The sequence below is a fragment of the Macaca thibetana genome, chromosome 7 (genome assembly GCF_024542745.1).
Source record: "Macaca thibetana thibetana isolate TM-01 chromosome 7, ASM2454274v1, whole genome shotgun sequence".
Classification (NCBI taxonomy): Eukaryota; Metazoa; Chordata; class Mammalia; order Primates; family Cercopithecidae; genus Macaca; species Macaca thibetana.
This window is the reverse complement of record NC_065584.1, coordinates 69,884,713-69,912,613: the sequence shown is the minus strand read 5'-3', so window position 1 is coordinate 69,912,613 and position 27,901 is coordinate 69,884,713. Positions and strand designations below refer to the sequence as shown.

General features: G+C 38.8%; 1 long non-coding RNA gene across 2 annotated transcripts; it reads left to right on the top strand.

Moving 5' to 3' along the window:
- Nucleotides 1-34: 34 nt before the first annotated feature.
- Nucleotides 35-27,332, top strand: LOC126958403 (uncharacterized). 2 transcript variants are annotated; one of them, XR_007727179.1, is made up of 3 exons: nt 35-77; nt 4,887-4,990; nt 25,876-27,332. It is a non-coding gene; the product is annotated as an uncharacterized LOC126958403 (long non-coding RNA). The 2 variants fall into 2 exon arrangements; XR_007727180.1 differs by lacking the exon at nt 25,876-27,332 and adding an exon at nt 13,312-13,676.
- Nucleotides 27,333-27,901: the final 569 nt, after the last annotated feature.

Sequence of the window (27,901 nt, the reverse complement as noted above, 5' to 3'; positions counted from 1 at the left end):
TGGTGCTGGAGTAACAGGCCCTCTTGCCTTTTTCTTATGGGACCTGCATGGCTCTGACCCGATGCGGCTTGAAGGGGGTGTGCATTTTTTTGGAATTGAGTGCACTCTGCACATTTGGGAGCCTGAGGATAGCACAGGGGCAAGAATGGCATTTGGGAATTGTATCCCCTCAGAAGGTGCCAGTGGGGCAGCAGCACCTGTGCCCCTGTGGAGTAAGCAGGCAAGGGCTTCTCATCTGCATGAGTGGGACACTCACAGGGGGCTCAGGAACACCTGGTTGGGGTGAGGGGAGGGCCTTGCAGCACGTGGGGACAATGGATGAGCAAAATTTAAATTATTGCTATTGATGTAGTTATTTGCCTCTAACAATTGGTGAGCCCTGGGGAAATTCTGGATCCCACTGGGCCCCATGCTGAGAATATTAATGTATAATTTAATGAGGAGACACCTTCCATACACAAGATAGGATCATTTAAGGATTGAGACCTGAACAACAAAAACCGGCTTATTTATACAAATGTAACCTAATCCTAACCCTGTTTAAGCTTCTTATTGTGGGCCCTTTTACTTGATGGGACTTGGTCTGGCAGCATCCTTGGTGTTTAAGAGGTTATATTTTCAGAAAAAAGGAATTTTTTTTTTACTTGAATGTTTCAAAATGCTTTCATGGTATGTGAAGAAAGCCACTTGATTAAAGCGTTTGTAGTTTATATTAAATCTCTTTCTTCTTTGCAAAGAATGTAAAGTTCTGGCACAAACTAAAAGGGTTAACCTACACCTGGCCCTTTCACTGTGTCATTGCAAATACTGTGAGTAAAGTCCAAAATATGAGTCTTCATGTGAATATTTGGTAATTTCTCCCTGCCCCGCCCCTGCACCCCAAACCCCCCCAACCATGTATCTCACGCTGTAAATATGTTATTCATTTATTAAGTACTGTGTGGTGAGCAAGCAAATTAGCAGTTTTGACACCCCCTCCAGTAGTAAAGAGGGAGAAACCCTGTAGAGACTAAACGTTTGCTCATTCATCTGTTCATTGTACCACCCTTCTCTTACAAAACCCACTAACTAGAAGCCTCCTGGTATTGGTTCTGTGTCTGTGTGCTCCTTCTCCTGTGTTTTTGAGATGCAGAGCTGCCTGTTTAAACACACAAAACCCATCTACACGTTGAGTTTAGATGAGACCATCCTAAGCCACAGGCTATTATTTTTCCTGCTTTGAGTATCACTACCTCGCTCGCATTTGTTATCCTCAAAGAAATGGCTCCCAAGGGCGAGGAAGCAGTCAGTGCTGCACCTTCCTTCCCCCCCTTCTCAGCAGCCCTACTTGTTTGATAGATTGCTCCATTAGAGCAAGTCTATTTACTTAAAGACAGACTGCCAGACTTCCATAAACACTTGTGAGAGAAAGACAGTCCAGTTCGTTGTTCTCTGCCCAGCCATTAGCCACGTTGTTTCAAACCTTCTGTATTTTGGCCTGGAGGACACACACTTGGAGGTCGGTGAGCCACGTTTCCTGCAGGAGCTGTTTCTGGCACTCCGGGTGTTGCTCATTCCCTTCTCTGCAGCAGGGGAGTCAGTGTCCCTTGTAGGCAAGAATACAAAGCAAACTGAAATGCTAAAGAAATAAGTTGGCAGAGCACGTTCCACAGGCCCAATCCAACAACAACCTAGTAACCATTTAATTTTTGCCCATTTGTTTTATTTGTTGCATAATATGCTTTAAGGCAAAGTTAGCACAAATAATTCATTCATCCAGTATTTACTGAATGTCTGTGATGTGCCAGGTACCATACTAGGCAATGAGGATGTAGCGTCGAAGTAAATCAGACAATAATCACTGCTCTTCTGAAGCAAACAATCTAGTGGGAAAAGAAAACAATTTGCATATTAAGTGAAAATTATGCAGTGAAACCTAAAATTACAGGGCTTCACATATTTCCTAAATCTATTTGAAATAACATACAGTGTCTTATCACTTTACAGTTTGTAAATAGTTTTTTACATATCAGGTGAAATCAAGGAGGCACTTTCATATGCTTCAACTTTATTATCATTTCAGTAGTTCTGTGAAGTGGGCGTTATTTACCTTGTTTACTAATGGTGAAGCTAAGCTCAGAGTTGGTTGTGTAAGCCCAGCTTTGCAGAGTCACCTCAAGCTCAGACATTCTGACAGAGCAACTAGAACAAAACCTCAAAACATCCAATGAGTTGTATGTTTTTGAAATAATACTGGTAAAAATGTAAACACTCAAGGTTAATAGTGGTCTGACAGTTAGTGGAGGGAGACTCAAGGAAATTCATAAATTATGCTACTGTCACTTGCATCCCTCCATACTTTGCCTCTTAGGGTGTTACATACTCAAGAAATCTCGGGGAGGGGAGTGTGGAACAAGCAGTGGGAAACTAGCACCACACTCTTCTGTCTCGCAGTGAGATGCTGGAAAAAGACCACTGCATTTAGAGTTTCCATACCTGAGTCTCAGTTGAATCTGTGATGTGGACTGGAGATTCCAATTATCAGGAGTGTGTCTGGGGCACTCTGGGGCCTATGAACTCTAGAAACAAAAACTCCCCAACTCCCTTCAGAGGCCAAGTCCTGCATTGAGGAGAAACTGCTGGGAGTAGAACCCAACCTGACAATAGGAATCACAACGCCAATAGAATGAGAAATTCCAGTAAGAATGGGAGAGGGAGCAGAGAAGGAGCATCTCAGAAAGCCGGGATGTATTTATCTCCTTAAAAACAACAAAAGAGGTAATTATAGAGCTATGGGCCTAGACGAGTGATCTAGACACATCCTCTCCTAAAAGTGGAGGAAAACTCATCTGTCTGAAAAATGAGCAACAGAAAAAGGATAGTGGGTGAATCACATACAAAGTTACGCAAAAAGGAACATAAAAAGCAGAAAATGTCCCTATTCAATGAAGAATTTAGAAAAATGTGCTGAAATAGATGACAATTATAACCAGATGTTTCAAAATAAGCTAAAAATTTTAAGAAAGTGATAGAAACTACGAAAGAACAACAGAAGTAAGAATTAGAAAAAACTCAGAAATGAGATAATTGGGCAAAAGGATAATTTCATTGACAATAGAATTTATAAAAAAATGTTTTTAAAATTAGAAATGATAAAACTGGGAAGAAAATAAAAGTTAATTAACACAATGAATATTGTCTTAAGAGAAATAGAAGAGGGAAAAAGAAAAAAATTTAAAAATCAAGAAATGAAGGAAAGAAAAGCTGTTTGAGAGAATGTGATACATAAAAGAACAAAGAACATCCAATATACATATTATAGGAACCCCCAAAGGGGAAAAGAAAATAAATGAAGCACAGGAAATATTAAAATCTGTAATATGAGGAAACTTTCCTGAAATAAAAAAATGAAGTCAGGTCTCATATTAAAAGGAATGACTTGGGAAAACTGCTCCCCAGAAAACCAATACCAAGACATACTCTAGTAAACATTGGACCTGAAAGCGACCCTAGAGAAAAAGATCCTTTGGGTATCCAGGCAAGAGAACAATTCACGTGTTAGGGAAAATAAATAAAATTTTAATCAGACCATCCAAGAGCAGTATGTTAGCCAGAGAACAACAGAATAACAATTACAATACTTAAGAAAATGTCAGCTATGGAGTTTATATCTAGCCAAACTGACCTTCACATATACAGTTCAGACATGTTTCATGGCCATGGCCCAAACTTAGGAAGCGGCAATCCTGTGAGTTCTTCCTGAGGGATCTATAAGAGCATGTGACTTAGACAACCCTGATTACTGTCAAGTTGTTGGTGGAAGGGCTGGTGGACCTTGCTGGTGGAAATGCTCCACTAAAAGGAGGAAGCAAACTCAGGAGAAGGAAGGATGATATTCAGGATGCATGGGATCCAATGCAAAACAGGTAAAAGCAAGAATAATCTGACAGATTCCTTTGTGGAAAACTGTCTTCAATAGAAGCACTTTGGAGGGTATGGGAAATTTAGTCAGATGTTTAAATAAAGCACATGAAAAAAATAAGACAATTATTCATTCCAGGACAGACAAAAAGATATATGAGAAATTAGATAGAATCATAGTATATTACCTGACTTAATGAATAATATGTACATAGTCAAAACACAGAAACTGAATATAGATATGACTCAAGATATATTAATAAGACAAATTATATTTAGAGAATAATGAAGAAGAAAAGATGGTATAATTGAACTATTATCCTAATCCACTAGAGTAAAAAGTCAATAGCTAATGAATCAAGTAATAGGATTATATTGTATAAATTATTCAGAAATATGGAGCAAAAAATGGAGGAGAAACAGTAAAAGAGTTTGAAGATATTGTTTCTGGGGGAAAAAGATAAGGAATGTGAGAGGGATAAGGGACTGTTGTTTTGGTTATAAGCCTTTTAGTCCAATCTGATTTTTTTAGACAGCGTCTAGCTCTGTTGCCCAGGCTGGAGTGCAGTGGCCTGATCTTGGCTCACTGCAACCTCCGCCTCCCAGGTTCAAGCAATTCTCCTGCCTTGGCCTCCCGAGTAGCTGGGATTACAGGCACCCACCACCACGCCTGGCTAATTTTTGTACTTTTAGTAGAGATGGGGTTTCACCATGTTAGCCAGGGTGGTCTCAAACTTCTGGCCTCAAGTGATCCACCCGCCTCAGCCTCCCAAAGTGCTGGTATTACAGGCGTGAGCCACCACACCGGGCCCCTATCTTTTTGTCCAAAGTGTATGTAATCTTTGATAACAAATGAAAATGCTAATTAAAAAAGAAAAACCTCCACTGAGCCCTGACTTTCAAACAAAACCGACTCCCTGCCCATCACATGTCCCAAGGGCCTCACCCTGGCAGGTGACCAGCTGTCTCTCCATGGTCTCTTCCAGATTCCTCCAGGTCCGAACAAGAACCGCTGATGCAGAACGTGAAGACCAGAAGCGTTCATTAGCGACCACCCTTTGTTTGACTGATGAGGAAATCAAGGCTGATGGTGAGTGGCTGGCCCCAACGCACTGCTCTCTTGTGTCTGACTTAGATCTTGGGTCACCTGCCCGTGATTGGTGTTCTTTCTGCTGTCACAAAGTGCTCCCTCCAGTGAGTTTATTCGATCCGTGTGAACATCTGCCTTCAGGCTGCTGGTGGTCTCAGCGCCTGCTTTTCCCCTGTCCTCTTAGGCATGCTCTGATTTGAACTATTTTGGAGCTGCCTTTGGGGTGAGTTTGGCCTGTGAGTCCAGTGCACTTTAACCTGCCCTCTGCTGCCCTCTGCTGGCGACATCTGGGCTTTGCCGTTCACCCTTTTAGGCGTGGCCCCACCACTTCCTTTCTGTGAAGAACATTCTTTGCGTCTGGGCATGATTGTGCCCTCTGACCTGTGCCAATCCATGTTGACTAGTCCCGTCTGTTACCTGGGAGCTTGTTAGGAATGCAGAACCCTAGGCCCCACTCTATATTTATTGAATCAGAATCTGCATTTTAACTAGATCCCAAGTGATTCATATGCACATTAAAGTTTGAGAAGCACTGTTCTGGGTCAAACTCAGCTACATTCAGGAAACAGTCGAGATCAATCTTTTCTACTCAGTAATTATCTTGGATCACTCTAATACCTGTTCCAGTTCTGTCACTTGGTAATGATGATTTCTGGTCCAGATGCTTTTTTTCTGCCGGGATGGCTGTCTGCAGTAACAGAGAGCAGGAAGTGCCGTACTTGGAATCCTAAATTTTAAAAATCCACTAAATTAAAAGCTGGGATGGCAGGAAGGCATAGCACATGAATTGTGCTACAATATTTCAATCCTCCTGCATCTTTTCCCCTTTACCTCCCACAATTAATAGAAATGTCATTTTGGCTTTGAAGATAGACTAAACTTATTATTCAGTAAGTTTAAAAAAGATCTATTTTGGTTTTGGAGGGTTTTGTTTTATTTTGTTGTGACATGGTCTCGCTCTGTCACCCAGGCATGTGCCACCACACCCAGATACATTTTAAATTTTTAGTAGAGACATGGTCTCCTCTCCAATGTTGCCCAGGCTGACCTTGAACTCCTGTGCTCAAGTGATCCTCCTGCTTCAGCCTCCTAAAGTGTTGGGATTCCAGACATGAGCCATGGCACCCAGTCTCTATTTTGTTTATAAATTATAAAATCTTTTTATATAACTGCACTGGGTATTTGGGAGACATTAGTCTGTGGGGTTTTCAGAATGCTAGAAATACAACATGTTACTTAATGAAGTATTCCCCCATGTTCTCTTTCACAACTTCATTCATTCTCAGGCATTTGATTGTCAAAGGTTTACTAAGCACCCACCATAGACCAGACATGTGTTAGGTTCTGAGAATTCAGGGCAGACGTGGCTCCTACTTTCATTGATATTCCAGTCTAATGTGGAAGACAGAGATTAAGCAAATTATGATTTCACGACAATTGTATCAAGAGAAACTGATGAAAGTTCAAATTGGTTTCCACAGAAAAATGACATTTAAATGGAGACTTAAAGGATATTGGAGTTGGTGAGGGGTGTGTGGGAAAGAGCAATTTAAGCCAAGAAAGTCCTGAGAGGAGCAGGAGCTGAGTGGGAGCACCAGGAAAAGGAGTGTGGTGGCGCACAAGCTGGAGACGGTCTGTGAGGGACATTGAGGTCAAACGGGGCAGGGTTTAGTAGCATCTGGAAGTTAGCTGGTGGTTGATCTTATTGTAAGAACAATGGGAGACCCTGGAGAGTTAAACACAGGGAAAATGATGTGATATAATTTTTTCAGTCTCACCAAACATGCTATTGTTCATGCAGTTTGAAGCTGACCCTAAATCTCTGGGCCATGGTATCTCTTATGGGCACACCATACTTTGGGTTGAGTGTAGGCTCTGAAACCATATTCCCCTGTTCCCAGGAGACCAGCAAAGACACCTAGTTCTCCTCCTTCTGCATGCCCTGGAACACAGAACTGTAGACTGTGGCTACCCGTGTTCCATCTACTTCCGGAAAGAGGTCCTCCCCTCCACTCTCTGCCATCCAGCCCCTTGCTCCAAAACTGTAGTAAATGGGTTTAATGTAGTCTGAAGTTTTTCTACAGAGTATATTTATCGCCATAGCAAATGATGCTCATTCTTTGAAAACAAGGCTCTGGTGTATAAATGATAAGGATAGTTTTATCCAGGCATAAAGCAGAGAGACTGACACCAGTTCATGCCTGGATAGAATGATTGGAAAGGGGAGTCCAAAGAGAGAATTCTGCTCTGACAAGAAGAATTTCAAAATATGACTCTGCCCCCCAAAAATTTGACTTCAGAAGGAGGAACTCACACTATTCGAGAAGGAGTAGGCAGGTTGTTTAGAACCTGTGAAAACGGAATAAGTGGGCATGTTTGCTTTTATGACTTACAGCAGAGCAGAAGAAAAAATAACACAAATCTATTATTAGAAATGCAGTTTGCTTTTAAATCAATTATGTAGAGACTGTGAGAAAGAGGAGTCAAAATAAACTTAGTATAAGGAAGATTTTACTCTGTAACTAGGTTTTGTTTTCTTTGGTTCTATATTTTGCTATTACTGAAAAATTGTTTATTTAGTGAAATATATTAAAGTTTTCTTAACACGTGTAACTACCTTTTACATAATTAGCCCTTCTGTAGCAGTATTTAACATCTGTCTTTGCCATAAGTCCCAAGGGCAGCTGAACCCAGGCTGCAATGGGCCACATTGACTGGCCATCTGAGCTTGTGGCTCGGTGTAGCAAACATGGTCCCCAGAGATATCCCAAGAAGCCTGGAGGACCAGTCTCAGAAAACAAACCAATGTTGGTGTGTGTTTTGTAAAAAAGTTTCTCCAAACTCACATGTAGCACTTCTCTGACCACAGCACTACCTATTGCTTTGGTTTGAAGCCAAGAATCTGCTTTTGCAATTTTAGTCTGCTTCCAATATGTCAAAAGATGCTGTAAAATTCTCAGACCTGGATGATCATATACTGATTTATACATTTCTATTTCCACCTACATAAGCACATACCATGTAACTCACCAGGGACTTCAGGAGTAAAATCATGCAATGACAAGTAGTAACTCTAAGAATTCTGCACAATCAGTGAGTGTCCAAGCTCTTCTAGAACTCTCTATGAACCATCAATAGAGCAGGTGTAGTTTGAGGATGATTTATTCTTCAACTGAAGTCGATTCAAGTCACTTTCTAGGGAAAAAAAAGTGTTGCTTCTTAGGGAACTGTCATTTCTCTCCACATTTCCTTTTCACCCACCAATCTTGCTTGAACCAGGCTCCGTTTTAACAGTGAACGTGGAAGTAAGAATGCAGAACCCCATTCTGAGGAACAAACAGCATTTAACAGGTGAACTTGTAGAAGGAAGACCAGTATTTGGGCACCATCAAACTTAGTAGGGCATTTCTAGTGGAACAGAAATGTTTTCCTTGCGGACAGATATCTAACAGCTCTCACACTGATTTCTTGGGGAGATAATAAGTACAGTAAAGTATGCAATTTACTTTAGATGTTCTGGATGCCTTTTCCTGTGAGATTTCCTCATGTGCCTTTTTTTGTGCTGTTTTGTGTTTCTGTGTACAAGAGAGAAATGTGTTTCCATTATGCTTAGTGGCAAAAGTAAGCCAGGCTGGAGGTTTTTTAATTTACTGTAAACTGCAACTTCCTTATAGCAAGGTGCTTACTACTGGGGGATGGAGTTTACAGAATGAATACAGTTGAGTGAGGTTAGAAAGAAAACCAGAGACAAAGAAAGTGGCTATATTGCGGATGCTTAAAATGTTCTATTTTCTGCAGAGGCACATATAAGAAACTGACCTCTGAGAGCCATAGTCACAAGCTCATTAAAAGCCCAGAGCTAGAAAAAAACCTCCAGATGTATGGCCTATTTCTCACTCCATCCTTGCCATGGTTGGGCTTAGGAACTTTGACTACCCTGGTGAAAAAGGAAAGAAAAAGAAGTGGGAGGGAGAGAATCATTTTAAAATGAAAGGTTTAAATTTGAAGTGACTGGGTATACTTAAGTGAAAGTAAAGACTCTAAAGCTAAACCAACATCAGTTCTGGAAACATAAAGAAGTGTAAATTTTTGCACATCCCACTCTCAGTACAGAATCTCTGAAACTTAAATCTGCTCAGGCACCAAGCAGAGCCCAGAGAAGTATTATACAGTAGTTCCTCCCAAGAGCACTTCCATGCATAGAACTTACAAGCCATCCTAGTGAGTTTCCCAAAACGAAATCATCACTCTATGTTCCTTTGATACCAAAACAAAAAAAAAAAAAGAAAAAAAAAAAGAAGGAGAAGGAGAAGGAGGAGGAGGAGAAGGAGGAGAAGGAGAAGGAGAAGGGCAAGGGGAAGGGGAAGGGGAGGGGTAGGGGGAGGGGTAGGAGGAGGGGAAGGGGAAGGAGAAGGAGAAGGAGTCATTCTTTTTCTGGCATTGGCCAGTTTTGTAACGTTAAAATTTGATATCTGTTAAATGTGTACAACATGCCTGGTCCTGTGTACCTCTGGGGTAAAAATGTAAATATGGTACAGTCATGCCCATGGAGACCTGACATTCTAGTCAGAGACATTAGATATATGCATGTTGAGTAAACGATTAAGGAATAGGACAGCGTATCACGAAGTGATCATTGGGTAAAACTGAATAACAATGACATTTGTTGCACACTTGCTATGCACCAGCTTCTGTATTAATCACACTATGTATATTAACTATTTTACCCCGACAACAATCCTGCAGGGTAGGGGCAATTATTATCCTCATTTTACAGAAGAGAAAGTGGAGATACAGAAGGTGAGCGCCATCTTCAGGCTGTATGTCATTGAACTAGCGTTTAAACCTGGCCTGAGCTTTGCTGCCTCCCAGAGTTTAAAGCAGAGAGGAGAGCCTGGGCCAAAGTTATTCGAGTGGCTTCTTAGGAGAAGCAGAGTTCTGGACTCTGGGCAGAGTCCAGAAATAAGAGTAGGTAGTTGTGGATTGCTAGTAGTGGAGGTTGGAAGGCCTTCCAGGTAGGAGAACAGCATGAACACAGGAGGGCTCCAGGCAGGAAGAGTGGTACTAAAGAGAAACTCTGACATGGAGGCCAGTGAGTTCCAGTGGAAACAGAACAGGCTCCAGGGTTATGCCCATCTTGAGTTCCAGCCCAGTCATTTACTTGCTTCAACTTCCCTGAGCTTCAGTTTCTTCATCTATATACTGGAAGCAAATTAATAACCTCACTACAGAGTTGATTCACGTAATCTCTTAGCACAGAAACTATCACATTGTCAGTGCCCAATAAAAGGAAGCTATTATATTATTCTAAGAGATATGTTAGGAGAAGTGGGAAACTCATACAGAACAGGGAGATGGGACCAGATTGTGGAAGGTCTTGTAAATCAGGTGGCAGTGAATAGGCATGTCATGGTAACCACTTGGGAAGTGAAGTCACAAACTTCAGGCCAGTGTATTTCTAATAGGGTTATGACTTATAAATGAACAATGATCAATATGGTGGGCTGTGACAAGGGTTTTTTAAAAAATAAAATCGAGCTAGAATTGAAATTTCACAGTGCTTCAGGGATAATACATTATTGTTTTATGATTCTCTTGATTCAGTTTGTATGTATTTTTTTTTTTTATTATACTTTAAGTTCTAGGGTACATGTGCACAACGTGCAGGTTTGTTACATATGTATACATGTGCCATGCTGGTGTGCTGTACCCATTAACTCGTCATTTACATTAGATATATCTCCTAATGCTATCCCTCCCCTCTCCCCCCACCTCCCCACAATAGGACCTGGGGTGTGATGTTCCCCTTCCTGTGTCCAAGTGATCTCATCGTTCAATTCCCACCTATGAGTGAGAACATGTGCTATTTGGTTTTCTGTTCTTGTGATAGTTTGCTGAGAATGATGGTTTCCAGCTGCATCCATGTCCCCACAAAGGACACGAACTCATCCTTTTTTATGGCTGCATAGTATTCCATGGTGTATATGTACCACATTTTCTTAATCCAGTCTGTCACTGATGGACATTTGGGTTGATTCCAAGTCTTTGCTATTGTGAATAGTGCTGTAATAAACATACGTGTGCATATGCCTTTATAGCAGCATGATTTATAATCCTTTGGGTATATCCCCAGTAGTGGGATGGCTGGGTCAAATGGTGTTTCTAGTTCTAGATCCTTGAGGAATCGCCACACTGTTTTCCACAATGGTTGAACTAGTTTACAGTCCCACCAACAGTGTAAAAGTGTTCCCATTTCTCCACATCCTCTCCAGCACCTGTTGTTTCCTGATTTTTTAATGATTGCTGTTCTAACTGGTGTGAGATGCAAATCTCATTGTGGTTTTGATTTGCATTTCTCTGATGGTGAGTGATGATGAGCGTTTATTCGTGTGTCTGTTGGCTGTATGAATGTCTTATTTTGAGAAGTGTCTGTTCATATCCTTTGCCCACTTTTTGATGGGGTCATTTGTTTTTTTCTTGTAAATTTGATTGAGTTCTTTATAGGTTCTGGATATTAGCCCTTTGTCAGATGAGGAGATTGTAAAAATTTTCTCGCATTCTGTAGGTTGCCTGTTCACTCTGATGGTAGTTTCTTTTGCTGTGCAGAAGCTCTTTAGTTTAATGAGATCCCATTTGTCAATTTTGGCTTTTGTTGCCATTGCTTTTGGTGTTTTAGACATGAAGTCCTTGCCCATGCCTATGTCCTGAATGGTATTACCTAGGTTTTCTTCTAGGGTTTTTATGGTTTTAGGTCTAACATTTCTAATCCATCTTGAATTAATTTTCGTATAAGGAGTAAGGAAAGGATCAGTTTCAGCTTTCTACTTATGGCTAGCCAATTTTCCCAGCACCATTTGTTAAATAGGGAATCCTTTCCCCATTTCTTGTTGTTGTCAGGTTTGTCAAAGAGCAGATGGCTGTAGATGTGTGGTATTATTTCTGAGGGCTCTGTTCTGTTCCATTGGTCTATATCTCTGTTTTGGTACCAGTACCATGCTGTTTTGGTTACTGTAGCCTTGTAGTATAGTTTGAAGTCAGGTAGCGTGATGCCTCCAGCTTTGTTCTTTTGGCTTAGGATTGTCTTGGCAATGCGGAGGGGGTCTTTTTTGGTTCCGTATGAACTTTAAAGCAGTTTTTTCCAATTCTGTGAAGAAAATCATTGGTAGCTTAATGGGGATGGCATTGAATCTATAGATTACCTTGGGCAGTATGTCCATTTTCACAATATTGATTCTTCCTATCCATGAGCATGGTATGTTCTTCCATTTGTTTGTGTCCTCTTTTATTTCACTGAACAGTGGTTTGTAGTTCTCCTTGAAGAGGTCCTTTACATCCCTTGTAAATTGGATTCCTAGGTATTTTATTCTCTTTGAAGCAATTGTGAATGGGAGTTCATTCATGATTTGGCTCTCTGTTTGTCTGTTACTGGTGTATAAGAATGCTTGTGATTTCTCATTGATTTTGTATCCTGAGACTTTGCTGAAGTTTCTTATCAGCTTAAGGAGATTTTTGACTGAGACAATGGGGTTTTCTAAATATACAATCATGTCATCTGCAAACAGGGACAATTTGACTTCTTCTTTTCCTAACTGAATACCCTTTATTTCTTTCTCTTGCTTGGTTGCCCTAGCCAGAACTTCCAACACTATGTTGAATAGGAGTGGTGAGAAAGGGCATCCCTGTCTTGTGCCAGTTTTCAAAGGGAATGCTTCCAGTTTTTGCCCATTCAGTATGATATTGGCTGTGGGTTTGTCATAAATAGCTCTTATGATTTTGAGATACGTTCCATCAATACCGAATTTATTGAGAGTTTTTAGCATGAAGGGCTGTTGAATTTTGTCAAAGGCCTTTTCTCCATCTATTGAGTATTAAGATGGGAGTTACCTGATTTTCCAGGTGTTGTGTGTCTCAATTTCCTTTGGCTAGGAAAAAGAATTACCTTCCCCCTTGTGCTTCCCAGGTGAGGTGATGCCTCACCCTACTTCAGCTCTCGCTGGTCGGGCTGCACTCGCAGACCAGCGCCAACTGTCCGACATGCCCCAGTGAGATGAACCCAGTACCTCAGTTGAAAATGCAGAGATCAACCATCTTCTGTGTCGCTTACGCTGGGAGCTGGAGGCTGAAGCTGTTCCTATTTGGCCATCTTGGGCATGCCCCTCGACTGATTTTTCCATGTATTTTTGTATGTGTACTTTTTAAATATATATATATATATATATATATGTGCAGGGTAACTACAAAAATTATTTCTTAGTGTAGATTGAGGTGAAAAAGCTTTAAAAACCACTGATTTAGATAGTATCCTCCTCTACCAATTCCAGATGTCCTGATAAATACCAACTTGCCTACAAGAGCCAGAGGAAATTCGAAAATGCATGACATTATAGTAAGTACAGATTTTAAACCACAGCAAAGTGAGACTGTGTAGAAAGTTTATTTTGACTTTATCCTGTGGGGCTGCAGTGGCACAAAATGGTACCCTGACATAGTTTTGATGTTTGTCCCCCCAAATCTCATGTTAAGATGTGATTCTCAATGTTGGAGGTGGGGCCCAGTGGGAGGTGTTTGGGTCATGGGAGTGGTTACCTCATGAATGGCTTGGTGCCCTCCCCATGGTAATGAGTTCACACAAGAGCTGGTTGTTAAAAAAGAAGAGACTGGGACCTGCCTCCTCTCTCTTGCTTGTTCTCTTGCCATGTGACACACCTGATCCCCTTTTGCCTTCTGCTATGAGTAAAAGCTGCTTGACGCTTCACCAGAAGCCAAGGAGATGCTGGTGCTATGCTTGTGCAGCCTGCAGAACTGTGAGCCAAATAAACTTCCTTTCTTTAGAAATTAGCCAGTCTCAGGTATTCCTTTATAGCAATGCAAAATAGATGAATACATGCTCCATACCAAAGAACCTGAGGTGAGTGGAGTTCCTTTCGAAGAGGCACTCTTTACCACTTTTGATCTCCAGAAGCCGTGTAGTGAAAGTTGTTCCACATCTGGCTAAAAACTTTTATAAATCTTCCAGAAAATTTGTGTCAGTTCCCCTTCCTAAAAAAATAAACAAATATGTAGGAAATCATCATTGTTAAAGAAACACTATTTTAAATTTTGCTAAATGAATGGAATTTCCCCCAGTCAAATTGCCCTTTTTCCCCGATAGCAACAATACCCTTTCAGCTAATCATTTGATATGTTGGGTCTGTAGAATTTCCTCATTCTTAGGAGGCAAGAGCTGGTTCTTCTTGAATTGTTACCAATGGCAATGATTAACAAAGGGTACAATGTGGGAAGTTGGAAGGGGGAACATAAAAGGTGTTTAGTAATTACTGGTTAACAATGTCAAACCTAAAACTAATCCTGTCCTAAATTGTTCCATAAGTGAGATTCCTCCTTGTTCCCAACCAGAGAGAATATAATTCTGTTCCCTAGGTCCCCAGTATCCTCCAAGCCCCTCTTTCTCACTCCATATGGACACAGGAACAATTCACAACTGATCTCTCTAAGGACTGAAGTAACTTTGATGCAGTTTCTTACTGGTGCATCCCCAAAGTTGTGTTTCTATTCCTAAAGGCTGTCTTCTAACTCATCTTTCCCTCCAGGAAGATGTTGTGGTGTCTTTTCCTCATTTCATATTCTTACCTTCCTGCTCTGCTTATTCATTGAAAACCATCCACTCTTTCCCTCAGCACAGTGATTTGAGAAATTGCCCTCATGCAGTCTGTTTTTGTTTCATAACATGTTTGTCCCCAAGCTTTGTGGTAATTATTTTGACCTTGGATCTTTCTGGAGGACTATGAATTCCTGTATCTCCCATGCCTCACTTCCACCTACCAAGTTGATTCTGTTCTCCTTTTGCTCCAGGCCAGGAAATTATCTCTTGGCAATCTTTCTTATTTGCATTACAACCTATGTAAAGCATTCCTACGTTTAGAAACCTTTCTACTTTCTGAATGCCAAATCTTGTTTCCCTTTCTTTTGAGATGTTTTTCAATGCTATTTTGCAATACAGGCAAAATATGGACTGGATTCCCAAGACCCCAACTACACCCAACAGTGGAAGGAGAGAAAAGGACAATGGGACATGAGATGCTAAATTCAGTACTGACCTGGATCCCAAGAAATTTGAACATTTTCAACTATTCTATTTAGCTATTTGACAGTACTTGTGAGTTTTTTGATTATGAAATTATTTTGTGTGAGTACTAATATAAGGTGAAATGTTCTTTGGAGAACTAATCTTCTAACTTCTCTAACCATTGATTTGTTGCATATTCAAAATATGTTTTATTAAAAAATTTTATTTTTAGAGCAGTTTTCAGAGGAAAACAGAGTTTTCTATAATATCCCCCTTACTTTCCTCATTATGAACATGCTGCATAAGAGTAAGATGTTTGTTACAATCCATGAACCTACCTCAACACATCCTTATCATCTAAAATCTCTAGTTTACATTAGGGCCCACTCTTGGGTTGCACAAATATATAATGACATCTATCCACCCATTGTATTATTGCACAGAATAGCTTCACTGCCCTGAAAATCTTTTGTGCTCCACTTACTCATCTGCTGCCCCACCTGCCTAGCAACCACTAATCTTTTTTCTTCTCCATAGTTTTGTTTTTCCCAGAATCTTATAATAGTTAAAATTGTACAGTATGTAGTCTTTTCAGATTGGCTTCTTTAACTTAGTAACATGCATTTAAGTTTCTTCCTTGTCTTTTCATGGCTTGATAACTCATCTTTTTAACACTGAATAATATTCCTTTGTCTTGATATACCACAATTTATTTATCCATTCACCTGTTGAAAAACATCTTGGTTGCTTCCAAGTTTTAGCAATTATGAATACAGCTGCTATAAACATCCATATGCATTTTTGTGTGTGTACGGACATAGGTTTTCAGTTTATTTGAGAAAATACCAAGGAGCATGATTGCTGGATCATGTGCTAAGAGTATGCTTAGTTTTGTAAGAAACTGCTAAGTTATCTTTCAAAATGCTGTATCATTTTGTATCCTCACCAGTAATGAATAAGAGTTTCTGTTTTTCCACATTATTGCCAGCATTTTGTGTTGTCAGTGTTTTGGATTTTGGCCATTGTAACAGGTACATAGTGGTACCTCATTGTTGTTTTAATTTGCAGTTCCTTAATAATATGTGATGTTGGGCGTCTTTTCATTTGCTTACTAACCATTTGTGTATCTTCTTTGGTGAATTGTCTGTAAGAGTCTTTTGTCCATTTTTAAATTGTTCATTTTATTTTTGGTGAGTTTTAAGAGTTCTTTGTATATTTTGGATAACACTCCTTTATCAAATGTGTCTTTTGCAAATATTTTCTCTCAGCCTGTGGCTTGTTTTATCATTCTCTTGGCAGTGTCTTTTGTACCGTAGAATTTTTAATTTTAATGAATTCTAGCTATCATTTATTTCATGGATTGTGCCTTTGGTATTGCATCTAAAATGACATCTCCATACAAAAAGGTCATCTAGATTTTCTCCTATGTTATCTTCCAGAAGTGTTACAGTTTTGCATTTTGCATGTGGATGTCCAGTCATCCCAGCCATTTGTTGAAAATGCTATCTTTGCTCTATTGTTTTGCCTTTGCTCTTTTCTCAAAGATCAGTTTGTGAACTGATCTTTATGTAGGCCAATTTCTTGGCTCTTTGGATCATTTTCTTGGCTTTATGTGGGCCTATTAGCCAGCTTTCTGTTTTGTTCCACTTATCTACCTGTATATTATTTTATTGGTAACACATTGTCATGATTACTGTAGTAATATAAATTACTGTAATAATAAAAAGATATTAAGTCTGACGTTGGGCAGTGCCAATCCTCTGACTTTATTCTCCTTCAATATTGAGTTGGCTATTGTGGGTCTTTTTCCTTTTCATACAAACTTTAGAATTAGTGTTTAATATCCACAAAACAATTTGCTGAAATTTTGACTGGGATTGTGTTGAATCTATGGGTCAAGTTGAGAAGAACTAAAATTGTGACAATATGGAGTCTTCTTATACTTGAAGATGAAATATCTATTTTAAATTTTGTCTTGGGTATCTTTCATCAGAGTTTTTTCGTTTTCCTAACATAGATTTTGTATATATTTTGTTATATTTAAACCTAAATATTTCATTTTTGGGGGTGCTAATGTAAATGGTAATTTATTTTTAATGTCAAATTCCACTTGTTTATTGCTGGTATATTGGAAAGTGATTGACTTTTGTATATTAATCCTGTATCCTGCAATCTTGCTATAATCACGTATTAGTTTTAGGATTTTTTTTTGTCATTTCATTTAGATTTTCTACATAGAAAATTACATCATCTATAAATAAAGCCAATTTATTTCTTCCTTTCTAAATTTGTATACCATTTTCTTCCTCTTCTTGTCTTATTGAATTATCCAGAACTTTCAACACAATGTTGAAAAGCAGTGGTGAGAGGGGACATTTTTGCTTGTTCTTGATCTTAGTGGGAAAGCTTTGAATTTCTTACTGCTAGGTGTGATGATATCTATAGATATTTTGTAGATGCTCTTAATCAAGTTGAGAAAGTTCCTCTCTATTCCCAGTTTGCTGATAGTTTTTATCATGAATGTTTGATTTTGTCAAATTATTTTTCTGTATTTATTAATATGATCACATGATTTTTCTTTTTTAGACTATTGATGTGATAGATTATATTAAATGACTTTTGAATGTTCAGCCAGTCTTGTGTACCTAGGATAAAACTTACATGGTTGTGATATAGAAGTATTTTTATACATTGTTGGATTTCATTTGCAAATATTTTGTTGAGGATTGTTGCTTCTATGGTCATCAGTGATATTGGTCTATAGTTTTCTTTCTTCGTAATGTCTTTGTTTGGTTTTGGTATTAGGGTAATTCTGGCCCTATCAAACGAGTTAAAATGTAGTCCCTCTACTTCTATCTTTTGAAAGAGATTTTAAATAATTTGTGTAATTTCTTCCTTAAATTTTTGTTAGAAGTTACCAGTGAACCCACCTGGGCCTGCTGCTTTCTGTGTTGAAAGGTTATTAATTATTTATACAATTTCTTTAATAGATATAGACTTATTCAGATGCTCTATTTCTTGTGTGAATTTTAACAGATCGTATTTTTCAATAAATTGGTTCATTTTATTTAGATTATAACATTTATGGGCATAGTAATTTTTTTATTATCCTTTTAATGTCCATGGTATATTTACTGAGGTCCCCGATTTCATTTTCATTTACTGATTTGTGTGCTCTCTCTCTTTTTTTTCTTAGCCTGGCTAGAGGCTTATTGACTTTTATTGCTCTTTTCAAAGAACCAGCTTGGTTTTACTGATATTTTTCTATTGATTTCCTGCTTTCATTTTTATTGATTTCTAGTATAATAATAATAATAACAACAATAATAATTTTCTTCTGCTTACTTTGGATTTAGTTTGTTCTTCTTTTTCTAATGTTCCAATGTGGAGGCTTAGATCATTGATTTTATGTATTTCTTCTTTTCTAATATAATCATTCAGTGCTACAAATTTCTCTCTACACAGTGCTTTCACTGAATCCCCCAAATTTTTTAAATTGTATTTTCTATTTTATTTGGCTTAAAATATTTTATTTTTTCTTTTTTTGACAGAGTCTCACTCTGTTGTCCAGGCTGGAGTGCAGTGGCATGATCTTGGCTCACTGCAACCTTTATCTCCTAGGCTTAAGCAATTCTCCTACCTCAGTCTCCTGAGTAGCTGGGACTACAGGCATGCACCACTATGCCTGGCTAATTTTTGTGTTTTTGGTAGAGACAGGGTTTCACCATGCTCGCCAGGCTGGTCTTGAACCTCTGACCTCAAGTGATTCACCCGCCTCAGCCTCCCAAAGTGTTGGGATTACAGATGTGAGCCACTGTGCCCTGCCAAAATATTTTAAAATTTTTATTAAGATTTTTCCTTTGACCCATATTTTTTAGAAATGTGTCGTTTAATCTTCAAGTATTTTTGGATTTTATAGACTTTTTTTCTGTTATTGATTTCTAGTTTAATTCCATTGTAGTTTGAGGTATTATATGATTCTATTATTTTAAATTTGCTAGGTTTGTTTTATGGCCCCAAATGTAATCTATCTTTTGGATGCTTCTCATGAACTTGAAAAATGTATATTCTGTTATTGTTGGATGAAATAGTCTATGGATGTCTACTATATCCAGTTAATTGATGATGCTAGTGAGTTCAACTATGTCCTTACTGGCTTTCTGCCTGTTGGACCTATCCATTTTTGATAGAGGGATATTAAAGTCTGCAACTATAGTAGTGGGTTAATCTATTTATTGTTGCAGTTCTTGCGGTTTTTGCCTCATGTATTTTGATGCTTTGTTGTTGGGCGCATACACATTAAAGATTGTTATGTCTTCTTGAGAGTATTGACTCTTTTTTTAATCATTATATAATGTTCTTCTTTATCCCTGATAACTTTTTTGCTCTGATGTCTGCTCTGTCTGAAATAAATATCATTACTACATTTTTCTTTTGATTAGTAAGATCATGGTATATCTTTCTCCATTCATTTACTTTTAATCTATATGTGTCTTTATATTTAAAGGGGATTTCAGCTGGAAAACATATAGTTCATATAGTTGGACCTTGTTTTTTGATTCTTCTTACAATTTTCTTTCTTTTCCTTTCTTTTCTTTTTTTTTCTTTTTCTTTTTCTTTCTTTCTTTCTTTTTTTTTGTTTTTTTTGAAGAGTCTCTTTCTGCCTCTCAGGTTGGAGTGCAGTGGTATAATCACAGCTCATTGTAACCTCTAATTCCTGGGCTCAAGTCATCCTCCTGCCTCAACCTCCCAAGTAACTAGGACTCCAGGCATGTACTACTATGCTCAGCCAATTTTTAAATTTTTTTGTAGAGACAGGGTGTTGGTTTCTTACCCAGGCTAGTCTTGAACTCCTGGTTTCAAGTGATTCTCCTGCCACAGCCTTCCAAAGTGCTGGAATTACTGGCATGAGCCATTGCACCTGACCAACAATCTGTATCTTTTAATTTGTGCATTAGGCCACTGATGTTTAAGGTGATTATTGATATAGTTGAAGTAACACCTACTACATTTGTTACTGTTTTGTATTTGTTGCCCTTGTTCTTTGTTCCCAGTTTTTTCACTTCTTTTATGCATTTTGTGGTTTTAAAGGAGCATTTTATATGATTCAACCTTCTCTGCTTTCTTAGCTCAATTATACTAATTTTTTAGCTTTTTTTTTTAAGTCGATGTTCTGGAGTTTGCAATACATGTTTACAACTAATTCTAGTTCACTTTCAGATAACACTATGCCACTTGATGCGTACTGTGGAGTACCTTACAATAACAAAGTATTCCCAACTCTTTCCTCACTCCTGTCTCTGGTCTCTTCACTGCCATTCACTTACACACACACACACACACACACAGGCATATAAAATCAAATACATTCTTGCTGTTATTTTGAACATGCTAGATCTATTATGAATAAAAAAGTAAATGTTTTTATTTTACCTTTATTTCTTCAGATACTTGTTCCTGTGAAGGTTTCTGCTCTGCTAAGTTGTGATTTTCTGTATCTGCCTGTCTGTCTTTTGACAGAGTCTCGCTCTGTTGTACAGGCTGGACAACAGAGTTTTTGGGATGGTGGTGTTCCCCGTGACCTCCCTTCTCTGACAGATCTAAGAAGAGTTGTTGATGTTCCAGTTTGTTTAGCTCTTTACTTTTTGGGTTGGAGTGAAGACTTCTTAGCTGTTTAAATGCCAGACTAGAACCTGGAAATCTGCGTATTTTCATAAAAAGGATGCAATACATAAAGGGATACAATCTATTGGAATATTATACTGTAAAGTTAGAAAAAAGCTAGAATGAAACTACCACATTCTCTTCTATTTTTGTGATTTTTAGCCAGGAAAAATGAGAGGCTCTAATTCCCTTCAGAGAGATTTCTTACTCTCACTGTGGGTAGCTCTGGAGCCCTTCTATATGAATATGTTATCAGTATATTGTCACGTATTCGGTGTCCTCTGGAGGCCTGGCTGTGTTCTGGTACTTGGCACACATTGATGCCAACAAACTTGAAAGGTAGAGATTATTTATCAACATTTTTTTCTGATGGGGAGATGCTCAGGTTAAATGGCCTCTCTAAGTGCCAAAAAACTGTAACCAAGGATTAGAAATATAAGCTAGATAGCTTAATCTACAACGTCAGAACCTTTCTATTATTTATAGATAATTTACTATTTTTGTATTTTTAGTATTTAAAGTCTGCACTGTCCAATATTGTAGCCACCAGACCCAAGTGGCTACTGAGCACTAGAAATATGGCTAGCCCAAATTGAGATGTGGATTTCAAAGACTTAAAATGGACATATCTTATTAATAATTTTAAATATTGACTAAGTGTTGAAATGATAATAGTTTAGATATATTGGGTTAAAGAAAGTATATTGCTAAAATTAATTTTACCTGTTTCTTTTTATGTTTTTAATATATCTACAACAAAATTTTAAATTATATTTTTAGCTTGCACGATATTTCTGACAGCTCAAATCTTATTGTCCTGCCCTAATTAACAAAGGTGAATTTGTTAATTTGTGCTCTGTGTCCTAGGCTGCTGAATGTGGCATGGACCACTCCCTTGCAGTTGTATGTAATATTCGCTCTCTGCTTAGGGAATCTGAGCCTTTTGATTGTGCCTGCCAGAGGCTCATCCCTTCAGCTCAAGGTCAGCGAGATGTTTGGGCTTGCACCCAGATGTCCCACTTTCTTAGCTGGCTGTGTGCCAGGCTGTCTGTCTGCTGCTGTGTTGCACTGTCTCTAAGCCACCAAAGTCAGTGTTACCTTGTTCCCCTGCAGATCTTGTGAGACAGTCCATGGGGAGCTTTGGCCCTGAAAGACTTGGCTAAAGGCCTGTGAGTCTTTAGAAATGATGCCAGAAGCCCTGTGGAGAGCAGTGTGATTCTGGCGAAAATGTAAATATCTTCTATACACAGACATCTCATACACCTTACCCCACATTCCAACACCTCGTTGACTTTACTTAAAGGGCACATCATATATTCTTGTTGTCTTATAAATTTTGAGTAAACTTTTCAGATGCCCAACCAAATCCTGGGTTATGAGCTCCTTTGAATGATGAATGAAGCAGAAAAGTAAAAATAATAGATTATTATACTTACCATATTGGTTGTTTGTTTCAAATCTGTTTTTATTAAGCTGAAACCAACTGAAATTCTCATCACATGTACTTAATACACTTTCATTCATTCATTAATAGAGCATCATCTGGGCAATAGACACTGCAGGTGACCCAAATAATACATGCTCCCTTCCCTCAAAGTACTTTTGAAAGCCACATATGTAAATGGACACAACATGAAGCTAACTGCCAAATTGCATTTAAGGATCTCAACAGAGTGCTTTTTGGAGGTAAGAGGGGAAAGAACTTTTCACCAGGATGACCAGGGCAAACCATCAAGTAGAAGATTTAATTTGGGCTGAACTTTGAGAGATTAAGAGAGCCTATTCAAAGAAAAGAAAGGATGTTTGGGTGATGGAAAAGGGTCAATAGGTTAGAATACGGTGTTCTTGTTTGGGAGGAACAGGAGGTGAGGTCAGGAAGGTGGAAGATCACATTGAATATAATTACTCAATGCCAGGCTGAAGAGTGTCAATTTATTTTTCCCCCTATATTAATGTTAGGATAAACAAGATAAAATTATTGCAAGAAACATATACAATGGAATAATAAAATATAATGAAAACTACCAGACAAGAGGAAATACAAATTAAAATAAGAAGGCAAGAACAGATGACATTGCTAAGGAAAAACTATTTATGAGCTTCCTAGTGGCCAAAGCAAAAAGGAAGGTCAGATTGATATTATAATTATTATAGTCCAAAAAAAACTTTAATTCTATGAGAAAAGTGACATCAAATTTAAAAGAAATTTCTCATGTGGGCTTAATAATGTATAGAAAATTCTTTAATCATAGATTTATTTAAATGTCCTTTTATAAAATAAGAGAGAAAATACTGTGTATATTGGTGCTTTCTAAGTAGAATGTGCATACAGTCACCTGGGATCTCATTAAAATACAGATCCTCTTTTGATTACTATAGCCTTATAGTATGTGTCAGGTTGGGTAATGTGATACCTCCAGCTTTGTTCTTTTTGCTTAGGATTGCTTTGGCAATTCAAGCTCTTTTTTGGTTCCACATGAATTTTAAAGTAGTGATATGGTTTGGCTGTGTCCTCACCCAAATTTCATCTTGAATTGTAGCTCTCATAATCCCCACGTTTTGTGGGAGGCACCCAGTAGGTGTTTCATGGGGGCAGTTTCCCCTATACTGTTCTCATGGTAGTGAATAAGATCTGATGGTTTTATAAGGTGAAACCCCTTTCACTTCACTGTCTTTCTTTCTTGTTTGCCGCCATATAAGATATGCCTTTGCTCCTCCTTCACCTTCTTCCATGATTGTGAGGCCTCCCCAGACATGTGGAACCATGAGTTCGTTAAATCTCTTTCTTTATAAATTACCCAGTCTTGGGTATATTTTATCAGCAGCATGAAAATGGACTAATACAGTAAATTGGTACTACTAGAATGGGGCCCTGCTGTAAAGATACCCAAAAATGTGGAAGTGACTTTGGAACTGGGTAACAGAAGAAGTTGGAACAGTTTGAAGGGCTCAGAAGAAGACAGGAAGATGTGGGAACATTTGGAACTTCCTAAAGACTTGTTGAATGGCTTTGATGAAAATGCTGATAATAATATGGACAATGAAATCCAAGCTGAGGTGGTCTCAGATGGAGAGGAGGAACTTGTTGGGAAGTGGAGTAAAGGTGACTCTTGCTATGTTTTAACAAAGAGACAGGCAGCATTTTGCCCCTGCCCTAGAGATCTGTGGAACTTTGAACTTCAGGGAGATGATTTAGCGTATCTAGAAGAAGTACTTTCTAAGCAGCAAAGCATTCAACAGGTGATTTGGGTGTTGTTAAAAGCATTCAGTTTTGAAAGGGAAACAGCATAAAAGTTTGGGAAATTGCAGCCTGACAATGAGATAGAAAAGAAAAACAAATTTTCTGAGGAGAAATTCAAGCCAGCTGCAGAAATTTGCATAAGTAATGAGGAGCCACATGTCAGTCAACAAGATAATGGGGAGAATGTTTCCACAGCATGTCAGGGACCTTTGTGGCAGCTCCAGCCCTCACAGGCTCAGAGGCCTAGGAGGAAAAAATGATTTCATGGGCCAGGCCCAGGGCCCTCTGATGTATGCAGCCTAGGAACTTGGTGCCCTATGTCCCAGTTGCTGTAGTCATGGCTAAAAGGGTCCAAGGTACAGCTTGGGCCATGACTTCAGAGGGTGCAAGCCCCAAGCATTGACAGCTTCCACGTAGTGTTGAGCCTGTGGGTGCACAGAAGTCAAGAATTGAGGTTTGGGAACCTCTGCTTAGATTTCAGAGGATGTATGGAAATGCTTAGATGTCCAGGCAGAAGTTTGGTGCAGGGGTAGGACCCTTATGGAGAACCTCTGCTAGGGCAGTGTGGAAGGAAACTGGGGTTGAAGGCCTCACCCAGTCTCCACTGGGGCACTACCTAGTGGAGCTGTGATAAGAGGGCCACCATCCTCCAGACCCCAGAATAGTAGATCCACTGACAGCTTGCACCGTGCAGCTGGAAAAGCAGCAGACACTCAACACCAGCTCATGAAAGCAGGTAGGAGGGAGGCTGTACCCTGCAAAGCCACAGGGGTTGAGTTGCCCAAGACCATGGGAACCCACCTCTTGTATCAGTGTGACCTGGATGTGTGACATGGAGTCAAATGAGATCACTTTGGAACTTTAATATTTGACTGACCAGTTGGATTTTGGACTTGCATGGGGGCCTTTAGCCCCTTTGTTTTGGCCAATTTCTCTCATTTGGAGTGGGTGTATTTACCCAATGCCTGGAACTCCACTGTATCTAGGAAGTAACTAACTTGCTTTTGATTTTACAGGCTCACAGGCAGAAGGGATTTTCTTTGTCTAGGATGAGACTTTGGACTGTGGACTTCTGAGTTAATGCTGAAATGAGTTAAGCCTTTGGGGGACTGTTGGGAAGGCATGATTGGTTTTGAAATGTGAGGACATGAGATATGGGAGGGGCCAGGGTGGAATGATACAATTTGGCTGTGTCCCCACCCAAATCTCATCTTGAACTGTAGCTCCCACAATTCCCATGTTTTGTGGGAGGGTCCTGGTAGGAGATAATTGAATCATGGGGGCAGTTTCCCCCGTACTGTTCTCATAGTAGTGAATAAGTCTCATGAGATATATTGATTTTATAAGGGGAAACCCCTTTCACTTCATTCTCATTCTTTCTTGTCTGCTATCATATAAGACATGCCTTTGCTCCTCTTTTGCCTTCTGCCATGATTGTGAGGCCTCCCCAGCCATATGGAATTGTGAGTCCATTAACCTCTTTGTTTTTATAAATTACCCTGTCTCAGGTATGTCTTTATCAGCAGCATGAAAATAGCTTAATACAAATAGTATCTTCTAGCTCTGTGAAAAATGACATTGGTAGTTGTGATTGGAATAACATTGAATCTGTAGACTGCTTTGAGTAGTATAGCCATTTTAACAATACTGATTTTTCCAATCTAGGAGCATGGAATATTTTCCATTTGTTTGTGTTATCTATGATTTCTTTCAGCAGGCAGTGTTTTGTAGTTCTCCTTGTAGAGACCTTTCACCACTTGGTTAGATATATTGCTAGGTATTTTTTTTTTTTTTTTTTGCTATTGTAAATAGGATTTTATTCTTTCTGTGGCTCTAAGCTTGAACATTATTGATGTACAGAAATGCTACTGATTTTCATACACTGATTTTGTATCCTGAAACTTTCAAAAACAGACACATGACCAATGGAACAGAAAAGAGAAGCCCGAAAATGAAGTCTTACACCCACAGCCATCTGATCTTTAACAAAATCAAAAAACATAAACAGTGGGGATAAGACTTCCTATTCAATAAATGGTGCTGGGATAGCTGGCTAGCCATGTGCAGAAGAATGAAATGAGACCCTTACCTTTTACCACATGCAAAAATTAACTCCAGATAGATTAAAGATTTAAATGTGAGACCTCAAACTATAAGAATCCTAGAAGAAAACCTAGGAAATACCATTCTGGATATCAACTTTTGGAAAGAATTAATGATTAAGTCCTCAAAAGCAATTGCAACAAATCAAAAATTGACGAGTGTGACCTAATTAAACTAAAGAGCTTCTGCACAGCAAAAGAAACTGTCAAGAGTAAACAGATAATCTCCAGAATGGGAGAAAATATTCACAAACTATGCATCTAACAAAGGTATAATATCCAGCATCTATAAGGAACTTAAACAATTAAACAAAAATAATAAAATCAAATAGCCCCACTAAAAAGTGGGCAGAGACATAAAGACACTTCTCAAAAGAAGACATACAAGTGGCTAACAAACATGAAAAAATGCTCACCATCACTAAACATCAGAGAAATGCAAGTCAAAACCACAATAAGATACCATCTCACACCCTTCATAATGGCTATTGTTAAAAAGTCAAAAGAAACAAAACAACAACAACAACAACAAAAAAAAACAGATGCTGGTGAGGCTGTGGTGAAAAGAGAACACTTATATACAGTTGATGGGACTGTAAATTAGTTCAACCACTGTGGAAAGCAGTTTGGAGATTTCTCAAATAACTTAACATAGAACTACCATTCCGTTCAGCAATCCCATCACTGAGTATCTATTCAAAAGAAAACAAATTGTTCTACCAAAAAGACACATGCATTCATATCTCCATTGCAGCACTATTCATAATAATGAAGACATGGAATCTAACCTGGGTGCCCAGCAGTGGTGGAGTGCATAAAGAAAATACGGTGCATATTCACCATGGAATACTGTGCAGCCATAAAAATAATGAAATCATATCCTTTACAGCAACATGGATGGAGCTGGGGGCCATTATCCTGAGCAAATTAATGCAGGAACAGAAGATTAAATAAGTTATGTTATAATTTATAAGTGGGAGCTAAACATTGAGTTCACATGGACACAAGAGAGCAATGGACACTGGGGACTACTAGAAGCAAGAGGGAGGGAGTAGGGCAAAAGATGTAAAATTAACTATTGGGTAATAAGCTCACTATCTGGGTGATAATATCAATCATACCCTAAACCTTAGCATCGTGCAATATACCCATGCAACAAACCTGCACATGTACTCCCTGAATCTAAAATAAAAGTTGAAAGTATTTAAAATGCAGATGCCAAATTGGTATGTCTGGAGTGGGCCTCATATTCTGCATTTCCAACAAGGTCCATGCTACGGTTTGAATGTTTGTCCCCTGAAAAACTCATGTTGAAATTTAGTTTTAATAAATTAGTATTTACAATACACATTGTAAGAGTAGTAAGAGGTGGAACCTTTAAGAGGTGATTAGAGGTGGTATAAATGCCATTATAAAAGGGTGAGTTTGACTCTCTTTTCTCTCTTGGCCCTTTTACCTTCTGCCAAGGGAGCATCCAGCCTACTCTTCTCTGAAGGACGCAGTGTGTAATGCTCTATCTTGGGACAAGAGAATGACCTCACCATACACCAAACTTGCCAGCACCCTGACCTAAGGCTTCTCAGCCTCCAGAGCTGTCAGGCAAAAAATTTCCATTCTTTATAAATTACTTAGTCTCATGCGTTCTGCTATAGCAGCACGAAATGGACTGAGACACTCCCACTGCTGTTGCTGCTGGTCTGCAGCGAAAACTATGCATTAGCAAGGGTCAACTACATGAAAAGTCTATTAAAGCAGGGAATCACAAAAAATGATGCATATGATATTAATTTGTTTTGTAACTAATGGTGTAGCCATGTAGCTGTCTTTTGATGTACAGC